Below are 9,217 nucleotides of genomic sequence, written 5' to 3'. Positions count from 1 at the left end.
TGGCCCACTGGTACAGCAGCGGAGCAGAGGTGGGGGCTGAACGAAGGGCAGCCCTTTCAATGGAGGGGGTCTTTTTTTTTTCCCCTCCTAATTGCTTAACACACCAATCTTTATCCCAAGGAGCGTTTTGCAGCATCGGTTTCATTCCTGAAGACATTGTTGAAGGCTGGAAAAAAGCATCGGGCTCAGCAGTGGTCCTGACAGATGATATTTGCAGCTAGGCCTCCATCTCCTCAATCCACCCTTAGGCTCAGCCAGACCTGCCAAAGCTCCCTTCTTTGCTCTTTCCCGCTGTCACCCAGCAGCCTGCATCAGGGCAATTACCAAAACAAATCAATCTTCTCTTGACAGTTCATTTACACTGAATTAATTTGGAATTAGAAACCGTTATTGCAATTGGCAGCTCCTGATATTCCCAATACAACGAGGCATCTGCAGGGAAAACAACTCTAGACCCCGGCGTTTGAATTAAAAAGGACAGTTCTTCCTGATTGAGATATAAAACCAGAAAGGATTTTTTTTGCTTCAAGTTCTTGTTGGTTTTGGGCTGCTGGCAGCAAATCCAGACCTGTGGTGTCCTGAATAAAACTTTCCCTATCGTGGTACGTTTCTTTCTCACTCAGAACAGTATTTCTAATACTGCTGCATAGGGATAAGACACCTGAGTCTTAATTTGCACCTTTTATATCATGTGCCCACAGTGCAGGGGCACGTTGGAAGAGACAGTCTAAGCAATCTTGTGCCCATTTCACAGGTAAGGAAATTGAGAAATGGAGAGGTTGAGAAGTGAATTTGCCTGATCTGGTTTTCCCCTCTGAAGCCTGCAGTCCGAGCTGCTCCCATCATCAAAATGCCCTGCTTTCCTTCTTAAAAAAAAAAAAAAAAAAGCAACAACACCCCCCCGCCCCCAAAAAACACATTCTGTAAAAAAAATGAAGCTTTCCAGTAAACATTTCAGAATCCTAAGGTTGATCACACATCACATGCCCTGTTACACCCCCTCAATGTATTTATTTACATTACTGTCTGAGGGGATTTGACCCGATACCTCCCACCACCGAGCACCTATGTATTCACCTCTAGGCTAACTTTAACTCTAGGATTTGCTTTAACTTTTAGTCAGTCCTGAAGTGGTCAGGCAGTTGGACTATATTATCATTGTCATCCCTTCCAACTCAAATATCCTATCCTATCCTATCCTATCCTATCCTATCCTATCCTCTCCTATCCCATTCTATCCTACCATTCTATCCTATCCCATTCTATCCTATCTTATAGGACTTCTTAAAAGTGTTTACCAATTCACTGGGCCAGAGGAAAGACACGCACACACAAATACTGGGGATAAAAGATGCTAGCTGTGAGGTCTTCTATCACCCTCTCTGATCCCTACCACCACCATCACCGTCATGTTTTGTTCAGGGAATCAGGAGTCCTTACCAGATGGACATCATGAGTAAAGTAGGCTGAGAAACATCTCTGGGACCTGATGAGGGGCACTGAGCTGCTCAGCCAAGGCATGATGGGGGTGCTCCCAGGAGGCCCTGTAACACATTTCTTCGGTACCTGGGAATTTTAGCATTGCAAACCAACACACCAAAAAGATTTAAGGAGCACCCAGGGTCAAGCAGGAGCTGGGTGGTGGTGGTTCGGAGGCTTTACAGCTAGACTGAAGGGCTTAACATGGTAATTGTGAACTTATGTCCCTTCATGGGTCTAATCCCTGATCTGTTTCCTGCTCCACCTTTGCTAGGGCTGGACATGCACCAGATTTCTTGGTTTCAGTGGGTTATTCTGTAATTCTGGTATGTACCTCTGCTCTGAAACAGAGCTGGAAAATGTCCCCGTGAAAGGAAAGGAGGAAAAACAATTGTGTGGGGCTTAATATATTGTTTCCTGCTGCCTTCTGTTGCCCCATCCCACAGCACCCCTGGTGCATGGGATGTATCTGCAACAGATACCCAGGACCTACAGCCAGTTCTTGCACAAAAATCTTTGTTTTACCCCAATGTCAATCATGGGCTTGTAGAGCGGGAGCCATAGATCATCAGCATCCTCTCTCTGCAAATTAACGATATCTAAGTGTATCCCTGTATGGTTTATCCCTGGCAGAACTTAATGTTATTCTTCTTGCTAGCTGCTACAGAAATCTCCATGGTGAATTCCCATGTCTTGCTTGGATTCCTTCTGATCTTTCTAGGACATAAAATTAAAATGAAATAAAATGAAATAAAACAAAATTTCAAATGAGACTATCAGGTGCTGAGACCTACTTGTTTTTATGGAAATGAAGTGTAAGAGCAGGCAAGCAGAAAGGTGTCTGCAACTTCTGTTGATATCAAGAAACCTGAATTCCTCTCTTCTCATTTTATTGGAGACCCACAAATTGGAAAAAAAAAATCTCAAGTAATACTGTCCTCAGTAGGACTTTTTCCCTGAAACTCAAGACACAGCAGAGACTTTTCATTTTATGCACAAAGAAATCAAATATTATACAGATGGTCAATAGTTATTCATCCCTTGTCTCTTCCTCTCCCCTTCTGCATGGTCTGTCACCAACACACAACGTACCCACTCTACATCAACTCCACACACTGTGCTGTGGTCCCCAGCTCACTCCCTGAGCAGGTCCAGTGTTCAACACAGCAATACTATCCCCTGACTCAGTCTACTGAGTAAAGATGCGTCTGGGCTGGAATTTACCAGTGCTTGGAGGTTGTTGGACGAGAGGGCGGCTGAGTTACAGTCAGCTGCAGACTTTGAATCCAAATTCCCAGGAGCTCTGGTTGGTCAAAATTTTCATCCAAATCTCCACCCATGAACAAACTCAAGGAACCAACCTCAAGTATGTTCGTGTCAACAGTGTTACCATTTTAAGCACATGCTGCAATTGCACACCTTATGCATGTATGGGTGCTGGCAGCTCTCATTTGAGGGTTCCTTTGACGTGTTCAGCCCAACTGACCCTGCTGCAGATCCGCTGAGCTGAGCGGCGATAGCACCGGGGTGAATTTTACCCCTGGAAGCAGCAGCACGGCATCCCAGCCCACCCCATCACACTCTGCATACACAGCCCTAATAACATGGTACACCTGGTTGGGCCACACACTAGAGATCCATGCATTTACACCAGCCTCCAGGCAGGGGAAAGGAGTGCAGGATCAGGCACCAAAAGCCTGCAGATACCACCAGCAGCATCTCTCTGTGCTTTGGGATCTCACCCTCAGCCTGGTCTTTTGTGCCAGCGTCCAAGAGGCTAGAAATATGTTGTAAATTTGGGTGAGAGGCTCATGCCCCAGCTCCAGCTCCAGGATATATTTACTTAAATCTCTCCCAGTGCCAGGGCAGCTTCCTTGCGATGCTTAACTCCCAGTCTCTTTGTTGGGATCTAAGCACACACTTACATTTCAGCAGACGCCTAAACACTGACTTTAATAGAGATGCTTTGCTGAATAGGGCCGTTGGAAAAGCTTATGCTTTATACCAGCAGAGGATCTGGCCCACAGGCTATCAGGCATATGGCTAATCACAACAATGCCGAATTAAGCTATTTAAATTGCCTACGGAATGCCAGAGGGTCCACGTGCTTTTTTTTTTTCTTGGTAACAGTCCTCTTTGTTATTATTCTGATGACCAACTTGGGCTGCTTTGCTTTGTCATTTTTAGTCAGTCCACAAATTCCCTGAGCTATACAATTTATGGTTTTATCACCAGTTCCTAAGCTTTGCTACCCCGTCTCTCCTGCATCTCAAATACTTCTCCCCTTTAAATAAACCTGCTTCATTTTTTTTTCATAACTTTCCAAAGCAGATAAAAAATTCTTGAATTTCTGAAACATGCAAACTGATCACTGTGGCATTAAGAAATCTTAAGAAGACTTATTTTAAGGGGTTTTATTAGGGAAATTCCTGCTCTTTAAGATATCTGTACGGTTGTCAAAAGCAGTCACTTTTGCAGATGTTGGGGCTTTTCTTACACTAATCTCCGAGGAAAGCCTGAGCCTCAGAGATCACTTAGCAATTTTTAGATTTAAGGAGATGAGAAGAAAAAGCCAGGGAGCTGGTCCCTCTTAGGGTCAAGTCTTATTTGAATTCAGAGATCTCTTCGTCTAACATGCAACAGTGTTGTTAAGATGATGGCTAATTAATGCAAGATGACTTCAAGAGATTGCATTGAAAAAGAAAAAAAGAAAAAAAAAAGTGTAACCTAAAGAAAAACCAAGCCTGGCCCCTCCCTTAGGAGAAACAACACCACAAAACCCTGTTTCCACTGGGTCACCAGCAGCAAACCATCACCAAAGCTAAGAGCCTGCAAAAATTAGTCCTTACCCAGATCAAGGGTGGGCTGGATGTAAAATGTTTTTATATGTGCACCAGCTCTTAGATATTTCTCACTGGCCAGGCTGCTATCTGTCCATCAATCACAGTAATGCCACCCTTCATTTTTGTCTCTTGATGTAAAGGAATTAGGCAACCGTCCTTATTTTGGTTCTCTGTTAGTTCTGTATTCATAATTTGGCAAGTCTTTAACACCTTTTTAAGCTTGAAGAGCACTAAGCCAGATCTGTTCTTCTCTAATCACATCAGCTTATTTCTGATTTCCAGAAATTACAAGGAACACAGCCAGGGGAAAGACCAGGGTCTGGTGTAAACACGCAATGCAGGGTTGTCCCTGCCCCTCTCACCGCCACCAAACTCTCCCTCCTTGCTCTGTCGGGAGGTACCTGCCTCCAGCGGGAGCCATCCCAGGGAAGTGAAGGCAGCACCTTGCCCCTCTGATCAAAAGCCATATCCAATGCACTTGGTACTCAAGGCACTTGGGAATATCTGCTCCCAACCCAATCCCTGCAAACAGATGAGCTGCTCAGACTGTCAGATAGCTTACTAACCCCAGCCTCCTCCTCCTCCTCCTTTTTTATTTCTTTTTAAAGCAACACAGATTAAAGGAAGCGTGTTTCCATTTGGTATCCATTTGCAAATTAGCCACAGTTCCCTAACATTAGTGTTATTAGGTATTTTTCTCCTGCCTCTTCCTTTTTTCTTCTTAGCCTCTCCAATCCAGTTGTTTAAAACAGAACAATAATACATACATATACATAGCAATTGTATATATGTATATGTAACATTTAAAACCAACCCCAAACTATGCCCAAATGTATATTTCTCCCTGTCTCATAAGTCCTTTAATATCTGATTAATGTCTATTTTACTCCTTCCCCCAGAGTATTTAGTGTGTGCCTCACTGTATAAATCTGCATATATTTTGCAAATCTAGTGGAAGAACTGAAAAAAGCTCTATTGGTTTGACTGAGAAAACTTGCTCAGAGGAGCCAGGTCAGATGATGGGAGGAGTTCTGCAGTAGAAGGCAGAGATGTGTCCATGTCTGGGGTGCAATCTGAGAGTTAATTAATTATAATTAATGAGTGTATGAATTTTCTGGTGTAACATTGACATATGTATTTTTCTTTCTCTTGGAGCAGGGTAGGATTAGTACTTCGTAGTGTGGATGTAGCTATGGTATAATTTGGTAGTAGTGATTTCTTAGGTGAATCCTGACGCGGCATGATGGAATTTGTGTACACAGTGATACCCCTTTACGTGATCCAGCGATTTCATGGGGAGGGAAAGAAGCACTCAGATGGGCATACTGACATGTGAAGTAACACACGTTTGTGTGTCTACAGTGCACTACAGACTGTAGGGAATTGGATTTTCTCTGGAGGTTGCTGCTTGTAGCGTAGATCTCAAAAAGAAGCTCTGATCTTTGTGCTATTGATATTTCCAGTGGCAGCCTTTCATTAAATGATTTGTTCCCTTCAATATTCTTGCCCTGATTCCCTCTGTCACAGCTTGAAAGGGCCTGATCCAGTGCTCCTGGATCAGAAGAGAGAGAAAGACTGCTCCTGACCGCCCTGGGCCTTCACATCTCTAGATGTTTTGCTCAGCCACTTAGCCAGTTTGTGCTATAGAGAAACAAATGGCCACATTGAAAATTTCTTGATCAATTTGGCCAGCAGCTACCTTGGCCCAGCTTGTGAGATAACTCTACATGGCCCGTGGGCTTCTTATGGCCAGAAATGTACACAATGACAAAAAAAGCAGATCAGGTGTGAAATAACATCCACACTTGGGCTAGGAGTATAACAGCAAGCTAAGTTACTGTTAACATTACTGGTAATAATTAATGGTCATCCTGTGACAAGCCAACATTTAGGGGTGAACAGTAACTCCTCCTTGCACAGTAAAAATTCTTGCTTGATTTGAGTTTTTTACTCTTATATCATTGTGTTAAGCATAGTTTTAAAAGCCTGCCATATAGCAGTTTCTTCAAAATGGGGGATTTTGGAGTCACCAGCTCTGGGAATGTGGATGCTCCCACTAACAAACACTTAGTGATCACACCATAACATCTTTATTGTTGCTGCTGGATCTGACCTCATTGAAACTTCAAAGTAGTTTCACATTTCCTTTGTTTTATGACTGCAGACATCGCTGAACTTCCTGCCTTTCCTGTAGAAACCTGGTGATTCACAGAGGGGTTTTTTTTCAATCTGAGGTCAACAGATGATCAAAACTGAATGTGTATGAATGAAGGAAAAATCCTAGGAGCTATTGATGATAGTAATTGTTTCAACTTTTGGAATAAAATTGTCATTAGTCTTCATTGCCTCTGGTGTCATCTGTGGGAAAGTCTTCATAACACTTCCAGGTTCTTCAGCCTCTTTCTTCTTTGCCACTAAAGATGAGAGATGAATCAAAATGAGCTGAAATGATGTAACCTGGAGCTCCTTACAGGAGAAATAACGGTTTGGAGGAGACTTGGGATCAGGGTTCCCATATAAGAGAAGGTTTGAAAGATTAAAATGAGCTCAGCTCTGGATGGAGTAGAAGTGATGAAGAAAAAACTTCAATCCTAGAAATATGATGTGTTTGCATGTAAAACCATACTCTACACAAACTGGTGCTCCATCTGTTCAAGGCGATTTCACACATTGCTAAATCTAACCCTACAGTAATAAATTAGAGAGAATATCTCCAAAATTTTATTCACCGGCAAACTCCTATCTGTGCTCTCAACTGAGGGTACTCCACTGCATCAATAAAAGTTTGAGGTGAAATCAATTACTTTGGGTATCTATCCTCTTGTGGGTGGCTTCAGGGACATTCCCCACTCCCACATCATCCTCATGCATGTATGAGGGTGGATTGTAGATACTGCAGAGGTACAGCCAGCTGCAAACATTCCCATTTGCTAAGTCAGGTTCTTAATAACTATTGCGAGATTACTTTAGCCATTACACAGTTTTTAAGCCAATTTAGATATCTTCTTACTTGTTTCTTGGCTGTACTTGGCACACATGAGACCTATAAACTCATTTTTATACAAATGCAAACCAAGATTTCCCTGTATTCATCTGACTCCCATGCAGGAGGCTTTAAGATAAATACAGATGTTCACAAAACTTGCAACAAAATCACAAGTGTTGGCAGCATTAATTCCATACAAAGAAACTCTACTGTTGCCCTTTTCCACTTGCTTGTGCTACACCTGAGAGCGGGAAATTCTGATCGTCTCCATGACAAATTATGTCTGGCTGTTGTTACTCTGCAGGCATCTCTTCCAAGGGTAACACAAACCCCAATGGGCTTTTCCATGACCTTTATGATCAGACTCCAAAATACTCTGACTGTCAGTAGAAGAAAACTCCACCACTTCATGGGTCGTTTTCTTCAAAGACTGAACTCTTGGCAAACATGTCTCTAAGTCCCAACAACCCTTCTGCCAAAAGTCTGCAATCAACTTTTTAATACAGGGCAAGGAATAGTCTAGGAATTATCCTCAGACACCCCAAATCCTTTGACCACTGAACTGCTTCTAGCATTACTTAAAATCTTTAGCCTTTTAATAAATAAGTTAATAAAAACAAACAAAGAAAATAAGCCACCGGAGGTGAGAGAGGTGAAAAGAGGTGATGGAGGCTGGTTTTACCTGTCATTGGCCCTGGCTGGGTGCTGATGAAGTTAAAGACTTACAGAACACCTAATAGATGTACAGAGATAAAATGAAAGAGGAGAGAACACAGCACTGTCAGCTCACCTCTGAGCCAGGATAAATATTAACATTATCAGACTACTGTGAAAAGTCCCAGAGAGGGATTACAACCAGAGATTCCTTAGAAGAAGTAGGAAAAAAAAAAAGAAAGGAGAGAGATAAATGGATGCCTTTCTGAATGCTCCAAAGGCAGTGAGTAACACTTTCTCTCAACACATTGTCAAGCTCTTTCACAGAGCAAACAGGGCTTTCATTTCACAGCCTCTTCTCCCTACTCAAGGGCCATGGGTATATCCTGGAAAGAAAGAGGATTTTGGAAACTTGTCAAGTGGCAGGAGGAGTTTTCAATTGGTGTTTGAAAAAGGACTCAGTGAAACCTGATCTTGTGTTGTCACAAGCACCACTTTCCTTTCCAGCCCCTGCACCCGCGTGCTCTCTTTTTCACCTTCCCCCAAGATCTCCTGTCAAAGGGAAGTTCAGGAGAAGTATGTAGGGTGACAGTGTCAGGTTTTGGCATGGCCTTCGTGACAGAGTGAACAATTTGCTCACGGGCTGAGAACCGCAGGCGATGCACACCAGCAGCTCTCAAGAGGCTTTAGCAGATGCATGGGCAGGTCTTCGCCCTGCGTGCCCAAGGACTGCTCTGCCCTCCAGCCAGGAGCACCTCAGCTGGAGACCCACACTCCAGCCTAACCAGCTCCCAAGCTCCAGCCCTGACTTTAGAGTTGTTTTTTCGTCGTTTCTGCAGCGAAACTTTCTTGCCCCGTCCCCCTTGCTACAGTTCACTACCAGCTCAGCTAGCACAACTGTTCCTGGGACCGGGCTGGGAACCAGATAGTCAAATGGGTCCAGGTTAAAAATTAACCTTTCCCCATAACCCTGGGTTATTATTAACCTAGGTCATGTCAAGATCGGGAGGAAAAAACTGGGTGGGGAGGACCGTTCTTATATTGCCCTCACACTGCAGGATAACTCCACAGTTACACATCCAAAAATCCAAAATTATTTGTCAAATGCCCAGAGACTAGCTGGGCACCCAGGAGATATATTAGTATTGGAGTCATAGAATCATAGAATCATTGAGGTTGGAAAAGACCTCTAAGATCATCGAGTCCAACCGTCAACCCAACACCACCATGCCCACTAAACCATGTCCCTAAGTGC

The sequence above is a fragment of the Aptenodytes forsteri genome, unplaced genomic scaffold (genome assembly GCF_000699145.1).
Source record: "Aptenodytes forsteri isolate BGI_AS27 unplaced genomic scaffold, ASM69914v1 Scaffold119, whole genome shotgun sequence".
Classification (NCBI taxonomy): Eukaryota; Metazoa; Chordata; class Aves; order Sphenisciformes; family Spheniscidae; genus Aptenodytes; species Aptenodytes forsteri.
The sequence above is the reverse complement of the archived record's forward strand: the minus strand, read 5'-3'. Positions refer to the sequence as shown.